This window comes from Vicugna pacos, chromosome 3 (assembly GCF_048564905.1).
Source record: "Vicugna pacos chromosome 3, VicPac4, whole genome shotgun sequence".
NCBI classification, from domain to species: domain Eukaryota; kingdom Metazoa; phylum Chordata; class Mammalia; order Artiodactyla; family Camelidae; genus Vicugna; species Vicugna pacos.
Window position 1 is genome coordinate 36,403,928 of NC_132989.1, and position 14,412 is coordinate 36,418,339.

A 14,412-nucleotide genomic window follows, 5' to 3' on the forward strand; every position below is an offset into this window, starting at 1 on the left:
ACACACATGGCATAAGTCTCTGAGAATTTTTGGAAGCAGTGGGACATGCTGAGCAGTTTGGTGCAGCATCACAGAGGTCAGCACATTAAGGATCCTTGTCAGGGACTTGGAACATCAGTTAATCTCTTGGGATCATTTAAAATTTGGAACTACATACCAAGAACTGAGAAGGGTCTGAGGTTTTTAACTTACAAACAAGTGGGCACGCCACAGTCTCGTGGAGGCTGGCAGAAGACACAGGACTTCTGGATCAGAGACACAAAACAGTTCATTACACACAGCAAGAGCAGGAACATTTCTAGGCTGGTCACTGAACCCCAGTTCCCACAGGGCACCAAGAGGAAAACCACACTGAAGTTGCATGTGCAGGGGGTTACACCACCGGAGGGGAGTCTTGAGTTCAGGCGACCCGAATGTTTTATGATGGACAGGGAGCATGCCTGTGCTTTGATCTCAAAGGAGACGCTCTATTTCCCAAGGCTGTCCACTCTGTCAATATCTTTAGGAAAATGGCCCAGAGGAAAGGACAGTCAGTAACTCTTTGGCAAGATGTGCAGAGAGATTTATGGAGAATTACATTCCAATACCATGTCTCTGGATGGTTTTTCCCCAGGGCCTTTATTAAGTTAATGGTTACACAGGATGGGCACGGAGATATACACAAAGCTATCCTCCAGCACTCTTCATAGCTCACATGTACACTAACATCAGGAAGGTGGAACACGATGAGCGAGGAGCTAGAAAGCCAGGTGTCCAGCTAAGAAGAGAGGGCAGGGGGCGAACAGCCCTGCTATCAGCTGGCTTCGGTGTGTCAGGTGGGAGCTACAGGTTGATGCAGAAAACAGGGGTGAAGAAAAACTCCAAACATGCCCTGCTGCTCTCCTGTCAGAATATATTGTCATTTGGGCCAAGTTAAATCACTTCTCTTTACTTTATTTTTATTTGGAGCTCATAAAAGCCAGAATAACCCTTTAAAGCCTGCTTTTCCCTTGCTTAACACACAGCTGCTTTTGAGCTGTTATCCTCTAAAGCCAGAAAAGACACAAGAGCAAGAGTTCAGCTATGTCAGGGGTTGCCAGGGTGAAAGAAAAAGAAGAAAAGCTATTTGTCACCTGTCATGCAAGGACCCAGCAGTGCTGACTTGGAAATGCTGTGAATCTGGCTTATTCCTGCTCTTGCTAGTGCATTTATGTTTAAAGTGCACAGGATTCCGAAGGCTTGGAGTCAGAGACAGCCTTAGTCCCACAGAAGAATTATGCCTGGGTTTGTGTGTGTGTGTGTGTGTGTGTGTTTAAACAAAAACAAACAAAAAAAAAACATTGCCTGCCTTTGTTCTTTAGAGTCAGAGCCCTTCCATACAGCAGGCCCTCAGGGCACACAGATAGTACGTGTAAAGTTTTTCCAAGGATGATAAAAAGCTCTCGAGAATTTATAAACTGTTTCATCTGTCAGAAACGATTTATGCAGACTTGGCACACCAAGTGAATTATTCTTATTAAGCAAAAATTGAGAAAATTGCTTAAGTCTCACTAGAAGGTACCTGCAGTCTATCAGAAGCTCAGTCTATAAGCTATAAACTTAAGGGAAAAGAAATTGCATGTCTCTGTGGATGTCTGAGGTGAGATGAACGCATCCCAGCCTTTTCCTTGTGCTGAGTGATTCTTCCATTCTCATCCCCCTTGGGAACTCAGGGAGGGTGGGCGTTTGAAAGGCCTCCACCCCAAGCACCCTAACCAAGAAAACCCTTCTGGTTCTCCCTTCAGCCCACATACAGTACATCTGCGGTCACCAAGCATGTGCACATCTATTCAAGTTCTGTTACAGTGTGCGAGGCATTGTGCGGAGCCCTCTGTGTGAATGAATTCATTTATTTCTAGCCACCATCTCACGAGGTTCTGTTATTAACTTAATCGTACAGATGTGGAACTGAGGGATGGGGAGATTACGGAACCTAGCCCGAGTCCCACAGTTGCAGTGAGAGATCTGAAATGTCAACTCAGGCAGCCTGAGTCACCCACTCCATCACACCACAGACACCTCTGCTCCCCGAAGTCACGGGATTGCCTGATTCGGCTGGTGACTCCTGGGCCTCACAAGGGAATCTAACTGAGCAATCATTTCTCATAGTGGGCCATGTAGTCTAGATGCAGCCCTCCTCACTGCCCTGATTACAAGTTTTAGTCCTCTCCCAAACCCTTTGTTTCTTTTACCTTTTCCCTCATTTTTCTAACATCAGATGGCCTAACCAGTTCTAATTTTTCATAAATTTGCCAAATACATCCCATGAAGTGCTTGGCCCAGGTAGAGGCTCAAGAAATGTTTGTTAAATAAGCTTAGAAAGCAGGTAATTCCATTCTCCTGGGCTCATTAGCGTCAAAACCATTCACTGCACACATTCTGCCCTAGGATGCCCCATCTTTGTTCTTTCCTCTGAATTCACAAATCCCCACCTTTACACATTACAACATCTACTCCACCAGTCTGGGATCACCAGGACAGCATGCCAAGCTCACTTGAGCTAATGGCCCCCTTACAAAAACATTTTAGAAGGCTAACATTTCTTTTCCCAAAGTTCTCATTTAAATACTCAATCAGTGCTTCTAGAACTGCTCCAGTCAAAATGCCAAGATTCCACCGATAATATTGATTAGATGTGTGTGTGGTTTCTGTCAAAGGAGCATCATTCTAACAGTGACCACCATCAAAGCGTGAGGTCCTGGTACTCCCAGCGTCATGACAGCCATCTTGAAAACAACAGGTAAGAGATAAAACCAAGGTTGGGAAGAAAGGAAATGTCTTCTCATTAGTGTAGAGAAAGGATCCCAAATTTTAAGTAAGTTGTGTCTGAAAACGTTACCACATCAAACAATCAACAACCACACATTGGTGGGTATTTCCCATCGCTTCTTATGTCTACTGAGCTCCTCTTGGCTGGACTCTCTCTCTCTCTCCCAACAGAGTACTCCTATAAGCTGGTTTTTCATTCTCCAGCCAATGCTACCATGGAGCACTAAGACCTCACTGGTAAGAATGATGCCACTGTGGTCGGCTCTCCTCATAAGGATGCTGTCTTCCCTTCAAGGGGTCGTTCTCTCGCAATCCCAACACTATATTGAGAAAGGTCACAAAGTACTGACATTTTCTTCAAAAAACCCAGAATTCACCTTTAACTCTGGCTACTGCTCACACTCATCTATAGTCAAATGATCCTACTTGAAGTGGAGCCAAGGAAGGAATTTCACTCCCTTTTTTTCATTAGACTTGTAGATCAGAGTCCTAAGAGGACTTTGAAATTCAAGACACATTCCAGGCAAATATTCTGGGGTCTAGACAATGGAATTTCACTGAACGGCTCCATAGACAGTTTAGCAGAATTCGTCAAAGGGATTTTTGCCTTTAGAAACACAGGATCTTCGCTGCCACCCACCCTCCATTCCACAACCAGGCCAAATCCCCCCTAGACTCACTCCTTTCCTCAGAAGTCATTAGTGACTCTTTTCTCTACTCCAGTAAGTCTAAGCTCTTCCTGGCTGTGTGACCCTCTGTAACTTTGTCTTATCCTCACTATCCGCCGAGCAGATTTTGAGGTGTAGATTCGCATGCAGGAAGTATTGGCCTACTTTGGTCATTGCTACCTGTGGGGAAGGAAGGGAAGTGGGACTGGGCAAAGAGAGCTGTCAGGCTGTGACACTCACAGCAGAGGCCTCAATAATCCCGCAGGATGCTTGGAGCTGGGATGGCCCTGCAGAACCACTCCTTCGTCGAGGCAGCATCAATCAACCACTGGATTCTGCTGGAAAGAGGAGGAGACCTTGGCCCAGAAGGCTCTCTCAGCTAAAGGCAGTTTCTGGAGGGGTCTCAGCTAAGAGATGTCAATAGTCAACAGTCCCAGCGGCTGGGGGAATGGGGGCTTCAGTGCTGAAGTAAGGGATCTGGGTGACACATCACAGCATCTATCATCCAGTTTTTTTTCTTTCTCCTCCCCAACATGTATTTTTCTTCCAGACTGGCCCTGGCCCATCAACATTTGTAGTCTCATATCCAGATTCCTGGGTCCTTCCTCCAGCTATGCCACTAACCTCTCTATTTCACCAATCTGGGTCTCTCTCTCTACTGAGTTATTATCTCTTCTTCAAGTCCCAATTGTTTTCCACCCTTGCTGAGCACTCTGTTATCCTAACTCTTCCATCTGTGGCATCAATTTGCATTTAAATAGAGTGACATTTAGTTGAAGCAACAATGTCATTGGTTTGTGTAACTTGTGGTTGGAGGGTGGAGTGAGCAAGAGAAGAAAAGGTATATTTGTCTCCTTGGTTGGATTATAGACTCCTTGAGGGTCAAGACTACAGTTTTAATTTCTTATGTACTACACAAAGTATGAAGAGCACTGGGCATATTGCAAATGCACAGTGCTTTCACACAAAATATATACTTAGCACTTAATTATGTGACAAGCAAGCACAATTCTAGGCACTGGGGTTTCAATGGTAAATAAGATAACGAGCCTACACTCAAAGAAATTACATTCTGCTTATTAAGAACTGGAAGTCAGTCTACTTATTTTATCTTAACATTTTATTAGTCATCATCTAGAAGAATACTTGTAAATTCTAATAGTAAAATCCTCCTTACCTAGTAAAGCTATCTGATGTAACACAACAATCTGTCACCCTCATCACACCCTGATGTGGATTGCTCTTGGAACTTTACCAATTGGAACACTTGGCCTCCAAGTTCTCTTCATCAAGGGAAAGAGAGATCTCAAAAGCACACTGGTTCTTAACTAACTTACTTCTTCTGCTCCAGTTCACTGACTATAATTAGGCATCTGGCCTTCAACTAACTGCAAGGGAGGCATAGAAATGTAATGGAAAAAATAAATAAGCCCTGAGCACTAATTGTCCCGGCCATAATAGCCACTGTCTGTTGAGTACCTCTATGTGACAACACTGTCTAAGTGCTGAGAGGTTCTGTACCCAATTCTGCCATGGTGGAGTGTCTACAACAATAATTCTCAGCCACCAGCTGGGTGTCCTAAAATTCAAGTCAATTCTGACACTACCTGGGAAAAGCGTGAGATTCCACAGGGTAAGGGCTCAGTCCTACAAAACTGCCACCCTCCTCAACTTCAGGTGTCCATTGTGAATCCAGATTACCACCCGTGTTTCTGACCAACCAGCTATAGATTGGAGGGTCCAACACCCTTTCCTTGGGGTCGATTATTTGCTAGAGCAGCTTACAGAACTCAGAGAAAAGATTTTACTTAGTAGATTTCTGGTTTTTTATAAAAGAATGTATCCAAAACTCAGGAACAGCTAGAAGGAACAGATGCACAGGGCAGTGTATGAAGAAAGGGTGTGGAGCTGCTGTGCCCTCTCCAGGTAAACCAATTTCTCCATTTCTTCATGCATTCACCAACCTGGAAGCTCTCTGAACGCCATCTTTTTGGGATTTTATGGATACCTCGTTTCATAAGTGTGATGGATTAAACCACTGACCACTGCCGATGAAGTCTCCAGTCCCTCTCCCCTCTCCCGAGGTCAAGGGGTGGGACTGAAAGCTCCAACCTTCTAAACACATGTTTGGTTCTTGGGCAACCAGCCTGCATCTTTAGGCTCTTTCCAAATGTCCCCTTATTAACATAAAAAAAGGCACCTTTGGTCTTCCAAATCATTCTTGTCACATCTCAGTTCTCTGCGCACATTAAAAATTTTTGCTGTTTACAACAGTCATTAGTAGCGTAAGCCTTTCAATAAGCTCCTTTTGAACTAATAAGCCATTCCAAAGTCTGCCAAGAAACTTAAGTTGAAACTAAGAACCTTACCATTAAGCTGAAATTATTGATGATTAAAATTCTATTGTCCCTCCCTCCCCAACTAAAATAAAAAATCCTTAAAATGGTAACATGTACAGTATTGAAGCATACATGTTCTGTATGAATAAAAGCCTTCAGCGACTTGGGAAAGCAAAGTCTTTCCCAAAGGTTCCGATTTATATACAAGTTTTCATTTCTCCTATTCTACCCTGACTCCTCGTCTTGATTCCATGAAAACAAGGAGACCATAGATAATTGAAATTAGGTTGGTTGGCCTTAAGGATGGGTTAAGAAGCTAGGTGCCTGCTCAAGGAGGGACAAGAAGAGCTTCTATCGCCACCTGCTGGGCTCCCCGGTTATCACCAGACTATCCAGTCAGACCATCACCTCTGATTCCAAATCTCTAGCTTCTTTTGCAGGCTGAATGCCCTCTGACATTTGTCAATCTTTCTATTTCAGTTTGGATGGAACGTTGTCATAAAAAAAGAAATAAAAACTTTAGCCTTCAGTATCAACTACTCTTTAAATTCATGCTAATTCATTAACAAGGATAATAACTAACCATGTCGCCACAGTACTCAATTGCTTCCAAGTGTTTCTCATTAAACCTAAGTGAAAACACTTCCCAGGATGCAATTTTAAGGGAATATTATTAATCACATGCCTTGAGTAGCCTTGGTCAATGGAATAAGTAAATTTGGCTGAAGAAAAATGATTTTCTTCTTTATGAATATTCTCACTTTACAAGATGAGTATTTCTGAAGGTTTTAGTTTCCTGAAAAAATATGGTGAGTTAGGTAGAGTGTTTTTCCAGTGGTATATTGATTTGTAATGATGTTTGGCATTTCATTTCATATGACTTTCAGCTATCTGATTATAGAGAAACTATTGTTGCAGACATCTTCAGGGTCTAAAGCAAAACTTTCCAAATCTCTTCTAGAGCACTCAAGAGAATAAACATTTCGATTTAACAACACATATTTAAGAAATGAACAAAAGCTCCTAGTAGTTAGAAAATTTCTGAGTGTGATGTTTAACTGTCCTCAAACTCTAAATCCCTGTGTATTTGCTGCCCCTCAGAGTTATCTGAAAAGATATGGCTGTGAAAGGGGGATGCCAAGGGGGCCACAAAAAAGTAGAAAGCATGTGAAAAGATTGTTTCTGGCAAAACAAATCAGCATAGGTGGGTGGATGGAATTTGAGATTTAAGAATTTATGATTTTAAACACAAATTGCATACTGTTCCTGAATGGAAAGAATCCATATTATAAAAATGCTGATTCTTCCTAAAAGAATTTATCAGTTTAATTCAATACAGATCAATATCCTAGCAGAATTATTTATGTTTTTTGACACTCTTGAGTCTAGAACTCATCCAAAAGAAGAAATAAGAAGAACCAAAAATTGTTTTGAAAAAGCAGGACTTTGCCATACAATATCAAAACATACTCTAAAGATGCAGCATGGAAACTACGCAATAATGTTGCAGAGCCAGGAAAACAGATCAACAGAACAGAAGGGAATATCAAAAATCGTCCCATTTATATATGGGATAAACTAATAAATAATATGGGAAAACGTCATTGAAGAAAAAAGTTAGGTCCCTACTACACACCATATAGCAATAACATCTCAGATGAATTAAAGGCTAAATATAAAAACTGAAAATTATTAGAAGTTTAAGAGATTGTAAGTCTTGGCAAGGGAGAAGGCTCTTTAAGCTAAGCATCATACTCAGAAAGCATACAGGGAAAGTCTAACATTTTTTACTACACTCAGATGTGTGACTGGCTGTCTGGCTCCTAATAAGATACCTTTCTTCCAGATACAGCATTGCCTGCATTATCTACAGTTTGCTGTATCTACAAAGCTCCCTTAACTCACCAACAATACTGTACAGTGCAACCTAGAAACAACTGTGCACCAAATACCCCTAAACCTAAGTAAGGCCCAATGTGCTCCAGGGCAGACCTATCTCCCAGACCCACAGAACAAGTGCTCCCAGAACACTGACTCCTCTCCAGGCATTCCTCCTTCATCAGAACTGTGAACCATCATGTCCTGAAACACCATCAGTACTAATTGTGTTGGGAATTACACCTCTATTTATTTTAAACACTACCAGAAATTCCAGCTTCGCAGGGCATCAGGGAAACTCTTACCTATGGACAGATCTGTAAATTCCCTCGTCTTACTTTACTCAAACTTCCACATATGCCCCAACTCCAGCTATGTAATTTACATAGCCTAATGTAAAATGAAAAAGGAGGGGGCTGTTCAAAAATTAAGAATTTCTTGCCGGTAACAAGAAGACATTAAAACAAGCATGGGCCCCTCTAAGTGTGGGGCTCCCTGTGATACACAAGCTATACACTCATGGGGCACCATGTTGCCAACCCCAAACCGTTTCTTTATTGCTTCATATTGTTATCAGCGGTTTATCTGTATATACCTGTTTTCACAGGTAAATTGTATTCCCAATTTCATCTCTAAAGATTCAAAAGAATTATTTTTTCTAAAATTTTATTTTTTATTTTTATTTATTTATTATTGTATTATTTAATTACTTTATTTTGGTGGTGGGGGGGGAGGTAATTAGGCTTACTTATTTATAGAGGAGGTACTGGGGATAGAACCCAGGACCTCATGCATGCTAAGCATGGGCTCAAACACTTGAGCTATACCATCCTCCCAAAAGAATTCTTACTCTAACTAAATCTAGGCTGTCCCCGGAGGACACTGTCTGATTCCCATACCCCACATACCACAGTGCCTGGGGATGGGGCAGGTGTCATCTGTACTCACCATTGTTTTCCCTTTTGAGAACTTTCTCTCCTTTCTTCAAAAATCCATTTTATTTCAATCCCACGTCATCCACCTATACCACCTGGCTGACTACGTACCTCCCCATTGTCCAGCCAGCACATGATACCTCACAGGTGCTCGAGAAATCTGTGTTGAGACAGCTAATCAATGACTTGTGCAATCTTGGTGGGGAGAAAAACTGAGTAGAATACAAATTCAACTTGGCAAGTGCATAGTAACAACCGGCATACTTTAAGCAAAGTGCCTCTTTGGCCTGAATCACTCACAATATCTAGATATTTGCATTCTATATTCTGGGTAAGTTTTGTCAGAAAACTGGCCAAAACAGACTGTTATGAGGCCAAGTTGGTATATCTTACCTAAATATTTATGATTATTCCTTTAAGAAGCTGGGAGAGGGAGGAGATGAAGGAATCACTTGATACGACTTCAGGGTTAAGTTCATGTTTCTTTTAGAGTCTGCTGCTAGAATAAACAGAAAACCAGACCCTGTGTCTGCCTGGCGATACCCGTGCCTGCGCGGTGAGCATCTCTGCTCATTGCTTCCAGATGCTGCCCTCTCCTGGCAGAGCTCGCTCATTGCAAGAGCGGCGTGCCATGAGCCTGCTTACGAAGAGAAAGGGAACTGAGGGTAGAGACAGTGATACTGTGAGAGAACAAAAAGGAGGAAAAGTCCACTGTGGGAACAAGATGCGACAAGCAGATTTATAACCCTCCTAACCTTCCTGTTCACTCATCCTCACTTTTATGTCACCTTTAGATTTCATCTTGTCCAATGCTCTCCGGACCTACCTCAAAGTCGAGGGTTTGAGAGGACGAATCCGCGACCATGACCACTCTGGTGTCTTCACGGCCCTCGCCCCTCAGCCGCCTTGCACCTGATTGCGCATGCGCCCTTGGCCCTTGCACAGCTGTTCCTGACTCGCGATTGGCTGCTGCTTTCCCAGGTCATCCCCAGGTCACCGCGCACAGCCCCGCCCAGAGCCTTCCCGGGTTGCTCAGGTATTTATGGGTTCTTCCTACCCTCTGTCCTTCCTCTCGGGAAAAGACCACACTGGTGACAGAAGTTGGGCAGGAAGCACGGTAAAAAAGAAGACAAACAACAGCTTTATCCAGAGCAAGTAGCTCAAATGCAGACTTTGACAACTTCATTTACAAGTTGATCCCATGGCCTAAAAAAGCTCTGGACTTGTCTTTCCCACATTCAGAGGCACCCATGAACATGAAGCAGACAGAGCTTCCCGCCGCCTTCCACCTAGAAAATGCTGATACTGGTAATACACACAGTGCTAACCACTGAGGCTGCCCACAGCCGGAGGCGTCCCCCACAGTCCTAGGCCAACAACCAGGAGAGCCAGAGGGCACATCAAATGCTCGCTTACTCGTTAGGAAGCCGTGGTCTAGAAAATGCCCAGATGAAAGCAAAGTAACTTGTCTTACCAAGTTATCAGGAAATCCTGTGGACAAACCCCAGCGAATGACAGAGAAAACAAGCCAATTAGATTGGAAACAAAACATATCCAACTCTGCAGTTCTTGCAGTAGACCACAATTTCTGTGAGTTTCTTCCCTGGGGTGTTCTTTAGTGGCCCCGCTGCCTCTGCCTTTCACCCTTCCAAGGCTGGCCCCAAACTCCCTCTGCTGTGGGGTCTTCATAACGATGTCCGTTCTCCCATCTGCTTTGGCTGAAGGAGCTGGTGCACCACCCTTTATGACAGTTACACGCAGTCTTGTGTTGTTCACGGATGCTTTATTGAAGCATGTTTCACCGTAAACCCGTGTTCTCTGGCCTTCCAGGACGGCATACCCCTTTGCTCACTGAATAACCAGGATCTGAGTCCCCCGTTAGAGGATGCCAGGAAGCCCAGTTGTCTCCTCGGGTGATCTGAGCATTACTGGAGATTCCGTACCTACCTTGGCTATTGTTTGCCATCTGTTGCTCCTAACTGCGACTTGGGCATGCTCTGTGCAGTTTTAAGTGCTTCTTTGGTCTGTTTGTCCATGTACAGACATTGGCTCCCCTCATGTTTCCGCCACACCCCAGCACAGCTAACAATAAGGCAAAGTGAAAGCTTAAAGATAGCGTCCAGAATTGAAAGTTGAGTGCAGGATTTTATAATATACAGTTCAGTAACAATGATCACTGCTCCCAAGCCCACCTGCCTTATACCACTCTAGGGCATCCTCTACAGGCTCTCTCTCACCTCAGAGTGTCTTGCCGACCTGTTGTTCTGGTTGCAGTCTCTCCTCACAGAGGTTGGAGTTCCCCTGGCCCTAGTTCTGAGCCCAGAGCTCCAATTTCTTTTTTGTCCAGATCTAATCAGAGGATGAAAAACCAGCTTACTCAATAATAATTCCTGAAAGTTGGAGCTCTGTACATTATGAACATGGCCATTTTGCAAACATCCTCTAGCAAAATTCTTCCTTTCCTCTTTGCCCCAGTGACCATTATTCAATTAAACCTAGGACCACCCTTTGCATACTAAAAATACCTTTAAAAGTGTTTCTTTAAATAATAAAAAAAAGAGAACAATCTTTCCTTCAAATATTGAATGATGAAAATGGCTATAATTTTTTATTTTCATCTTTTTTTGTCCTAATGTACCAACCTTGTCTGCCTGGGTGGCAAGAACAATTTCTTGTCCCCCAGGGTTTAGGCCCAAATATTGTCAATTTTTTCACGAGGGAAAGTGGTCCCCCAGCAAGAAGGCAGGAATAGAATTATGTTGGAGCTGCATACCAGAAACTTCTAATTATTCCCCCAATCCCTGTTGACCTGTTCTTCCTGCTGTCATGGTGAGAACACAATGTCCAGACTTCCTTGCTCTCGGCCATGAATGTGAGTGGAATGATGAACATTTCTTCTAGGCTTAATGGGTAACTCAACACTGTTTTCTCCTTGTGACTGAGCTGAAAGGACAGGACCTCCCGGGCCACTTTGCATGTCCCATGTTGAAAATGGCAGAGACTTCATCAGCCTGGGGCTCTGAATGAGGTCAGGAAGGAGGGACGCCCCACTAAACTGCTCACTTGCCCAGGGCTCTTTTTAAAGCAAGACATAAAATTCTGTCTTGTTCAAGCCCTTGTAATATTTTGGTGTATTTGTTACAGCACTTAGTCTACCTGAAAACAAGCTGTGAGTAGAAACCCCATCAGAGGTGCCTCTACTCAGAGAGGCGGTTAGCAGAGGTCTGTGTGGTGTGATGAGGGTCACAAAACATCAGGGAGATGCCATGCCCTCTTAACTTCCATTCCAACATTCTGTCTGAAATTCCACCACACAGATTTCATTACTTTGGGTAAAGATGTAATACCTCTAAGAAACTTCTTTTAAAATAACCATACCAAAAAAATTAAAACAAAGCCAAAAACACATACACAGAGAGAACAAAAACAAAAACAAAGCAAAAAAGAAAAAAAATTTCATGAAAAAGAATTTAAAAAAGAAAATTGAAGAAAGCAAAAGAAAAAAATTTTTTTAAGAACAACAAATAAAATAACCATACCATCTGAGAAAGAGCACTCATTAAACCATTAGCTAAGAACCCCTTAGCCTGGATGACTTTCTCAAGTTGAAATAGCTAGTGAAAAGTCGGGGACACAGGAAGAGAAATGTGGGAGGGCAGAGTGGGAGACATGGAGGGATATCTGGAACATGGAGCATCTGAGTTTCTTCTCCAATAGAAACTGAAGTCTGGGCCATATGGGTGGAAGGTGGAACAGCAGGTCCTGGAGAAACCTTGATGGAGATAGGGAGGCAAGAAGTCAGAAAAAGTTTAAGGAGTGGAAAGGAAGGCATTGAAGGCTAATTTCTTGCTTGATAGTTTGGCCCAATGCTGGTCCTCAAAACAGGTACTTTTGTCCACCATTCCCCCACACTTTAAGCACATTACTTTGACGGTCCAACCTACTTTCTAGATCTGCACATGGCCCCACAGGAAAGCCCTGATGACGGTCATCAGAGTACACTGAGATTTGTTTAAACCATATCTGCACTTTCAACATTTGGATGTTTTGACTTTGTTTCAGCTAGTATGTTATTTAGAGATTCATAGAACAATAAGCATCTACCATGTCACATTGTGAAGCTGTTTATCTTTCTGCAGCTCATGGAAAGTACAGACAGGTGAGCAGGACAAGGTCATAGAGTAACTGATGGGCAAAATCCATTGCCAGATAATTGAACTGCATTTGTCTATTATTATTTTTTAAACAAGCATGTACATATGAATCCATTTTATGATTAAACATATTAACAGAACATTAAAATGAACACTGATTAAACAGTACATTAAAAATCTGCACCCAGAATTTGTCCAGGTTGTGAAACAGCTGTGTATTTTGGGAGTGGCAAATCAAGGAGCCAGTCTTCCACGGGCTGTCTGCCCCTACTGAGTTTGGTTATGGTGTCCTCTAATGCAGGCAGCAGAGGTGGCCAGCATCCTGCATGGATTTGAGGACTCTACCTGAGAGTAGGTGGTTTGGGGGTCCTCCCCTGTGCCACATACAGGCACACCATGTTTTACTGTGCTTTGCTTTACTGTGCTTCACAGATATCACAGATATTTTGTTTTTTACAAATTAAAAGTTTGTGGCAACCTTGCACCAAGCAAGACTGTCAGCACCAATTTCTCCATCAATGTTTGCTCACTTCTGTCTGTGTCACAGTTTGGTAATTCTCTTATATCTCAAACTTTTTCACCATTATATTTGTTATGGTGATCTGCAATCAGTGATCTTTGATGTTACTATTGTAATTGTTTTGGCAATTTTTAGCAATAATGAATTTTTATTTTTCTTTTTAAATTTTTATTTATTAATTTTTTATTGAAGTATATTTGTTTTACAGTCCGTTAATTTCTTACAGCATAGTAATTCATTTACACATAGATATATATTCCTTTTCATATTCTTCTTCATTATAGGCCATTAGAAGGTATTGAGTCCTGGTGTCGATAAAGCATTTTTAAATTAAGGAATATACATTGCTTTTTTAGACGTAATGTTATTGCACACTACAGTGTAGACTACAGTATAGCATAAACATAACTTTTATATGCACTGGGAAACCAAAAAATTCATGTGGCTTGCTTTATTGTGATACTCACTTTGTTGAGGTGATTTGAACCGAACCCACAATACCTCTGAGGTCTGCTTGTAGATGCTTCTTCTATTAGGTGTCTGTTGCTCCCATAACCAATTACTACAAACTTAGTGGCTTAAACATTGCACATTTATTTTCTTACAGTTCTGTAGGTCAGAAGTTCAGCCCTGGATTCACCAGATTAAAAACAAGTTGTTGACAGGGCTATATTCCTTTCTGGAGGCTCCAGGGGAAAATCTGTTTCCTTGCTCATTCAGGTTGTTGGCAGAATCCAGTTCCTGTGGTTATAGGACTGAGGTTCCCGTTTCTTTGCTGGCTGTCTGCTGGGGCTGCCCTTACCTCCTAGAGGTTTCTCTCTCGTCCTTGCACATAGCTCCCTACATCTCAGAACCAGCAACGGCATGTAGAATCCTTCTTATGCTGCCATGTCTCTCTCTCACCCCCGTTTTTCTTCTTATTCCACTATTAAGGACTCATGATTATATTGGTTCTACCCAGATAATCCAAGATACCATCCTCATTACAAGGTCCATAACATTAACCATGTCTGCAAAGTCTCTTTTACCATGAAAGGTAACATATTTGTAAGTTGGGAGGACTAGGGTGTCAACATCTTTAGGGCCTTTATTTTGCCTAATGCACTCTCAATTAAGTATTACCTGAAAAAC

The 14,412-nt window shown here is 42.5% G+C and overlaps 1 protein-coding gene across 1 annotated transcript in view; it reads right to left on the bottom strand.

The window, feature by feature from the left end:
* SNCAIP (synuclein alpha interacting protein) overlaps positions 1-9,454 on the bottom strand; it is a 212,089-nt gene extending 202,635 nt beyond the window's left edge. The window contains exon 1 of the mRNA XM_072957766.1: positions 9,434-9,454. The gene's annotated coding sequence lies outside the window, so the exon portion shown is untranslated. The remainder of the gene's footprint in view (positions 1-9,433) is intronic.
* Between the last annotated feature and the right edge of the window lie 4,958 nt (positions 9,455-14,412).